Here is a 2,456-nt window from a genome sequence, read left to right as displayed (position 1 = left end):
CAAATAGTCCATATGATAGGGTCTACTTTGCAAATTTAACAGAGATACTGAAGCATTGTTTTCGGGAACGCCTTCACATCTGTGCTGGCAATTTATAAAACGCCCCCTAATGTTTGACGTATTATGACGCTTTTTTAAAATGCCTTCAATTTGATATGGATGGAGGCGTTCGGTGTAAGCGCCTTGCTTACTACGACATTTGAAGGCAGTTTCTAAAGAACGCCTCTAGTCAAGCTAATCGAAGGCACTTTTTAAAAAGCCTTCTAGAAAATGCCTTTAAAACTCAGCCGTTTTGTAAGTGTGGGTGCCAATAGTGCTCCTAGGAGATGATGACGAACTAGGTCACTACTTGGTGGAGAGGTAGTGTACCAAGGCTTGATGAAGGTGTTGTTTACATAGACGGATTAGATTTAAGATTTGTTGATCGTCCCAACCCTACATGCGTGGCCACTCTACACCCTTATATGGGAAAGGGCATTATTGATTACCTAGTTCGTGCTAACATGGATACCCGCATTACTAGTGACGGGAGTGGCGTGGTCACTCTTGGGACGGGGTCGTGCCAGGTAGGGCGGCCATGACTGTTTTTACAGGGCACCGGACACACCGTTGGTACCACGTGCTTGTGTTATATGATGAATATGGAAGCATGGCTCCACAAAAATTTATTATGTGACAATGTTGGCACGGGGGCTGCTACCAATCGAGTGGACTCCTTGTTAGTCACGGCTAGAGGAAGATAGTGATCGGGTGCTTACCCTGGGTACTTGAGGTACTGCGGGTCGTGGATGACAAGGAAGCTTCCCGGATCTTGTGGGTAAAGTGTGCGACCTCTGCAGAGTGTCAAACTATTCGAATAGCCGTGTCCACGGTCAAGGACAGTTGGGTGGTGTTGCTTAAACTATGTCCATGTTTCTGACAAACAACACGGTTTGGTAATATTGTTAATGTGATTCATGAGGAAGTCACGGTGAGCTTGAGCATGAGTTGTTCATAACTCTTTCTCGATGTTGATGTCTGTAACTTCCTAATACTTGTTGCAGACGCATTCATGTCCTTGACAAATGGTGATCATACTTGCATGAGAAAAAATAGCTTTCCGCAAAAATGCCAATTTAGTAGTAGAACCTTACATAATTATTCTGTTATTACTCTTGGTTTGCTTGCGAGTACATTCAAAGTACTTATTGGCTTGTCACAGGTTATTTTATTAGCCAGACATGAAAGAACATGATATAATGAAGAGTACCTTGGTGATGAACATGCGAGCTAGAACGCTTCCCAGTCAGAATGCCTGTAGGGTTAAGGCAGATGGCATGGGTCCAAGTTGTCGACAAAGATTTTCGCTGCGATGATATACTCAAGACCTGACCATAATGGTCATAATATGTATAAACCAGTATGTATGGATGTAAAACTCTTATTATTCAGGTTATGTGTGTTCAGTGAGCAGTGATCTCTGGAATCACTGTACATGTGCATTCGGTAATCACGAGTTACGAGTCAGGGTCCCCACAGTCCAGCAGCGCGGTGTCCTCCTGTACTGGCATGTCGGTCGGAGTTGGCGACATCATCTATGAAGATGATGTGCGGCGGGGCCGCGGGCCGAAGCCGTGCACTTCACACCGTTCTTGCCATGGGTTGGGCAATGCGCGCGTGAGGCCGCCATTCTCGTCGGGTGCCGCATCCGCGGCCTGGGGACGAGAGGTTGGGGCCGTTGCGCTGACCGACAACATTGTTCCGGGGTGCATAGTCCGCACGGCTGTGCGCCGCAGAGTCACACTAAGACGTTGAATGCCAATGCCGGATGCGGAGGTGGAGGCGAGGCTCCGAGTCCGGGGGCGTGCACGGGAGTCACGCTCGGTCCAACGGCGTGGTGACCGCGTCCAACGGTGATGGGCACGGCGAGCAGTGCGTTCAGCGGCGTCGCTGCCTCGCGATGAAGCAACGACGGAGTCCGCCGACTCCATGGCGACGGCGAGCAACAAGGCGGCAACGACGGCCATCCTCACAAATGAAGCGGAGGAAAAAGGAAACAAGACCGACATTACCGGCGAGTGCTCGCTCCCTTCCTCATTTTTGCGCTCCCGGTAGTTCTTCGTGCTAATAACGTTGTTTGAGATCGAAAAGAACAAATGATCGAACTCTCTCTTTATTTTGATGATGTACTTGTGCTTATATACAATGAAAAGGACACGACGGTTTGTTATGGGTTCCTCCATGGGAGGCAACTGCGGTGACATCTAAATGAGGAGCGGGGATTACCCCCTTAATAACCGCCAGGGTTATTATTTTTACGGAAAAAGTCTATTTTAAACAATGAACTTATACAAGTCGGGCGAAACAAGCCCCTAAGTCAAAATCCCTATCGATTGTACCCTGAACTATGCAATTCCGGTCTAAATCAAACATTGACAAAAGTCAACCGGGATTTGTCTAGCTGGTGGGCCAAGGAC

Source organism: Triticum aestivum, chromosome 5A (genome assembly GCF_018294505.1).
Source record: "Triticum aestivum cultivar Chinese Spring chromosome 5A, IWGSC CS RefSeq v2.1, whole genome shotgun sequence".
Lineage (NCBI taxonomy): Eukaryota > Viridiplantae > Streptophyta > Magnoliopsida > Poales > Poaceae > Triticum > Triticum aestivum.
This window is presented reverse-complemented; position numbering follows the sequence as displayed.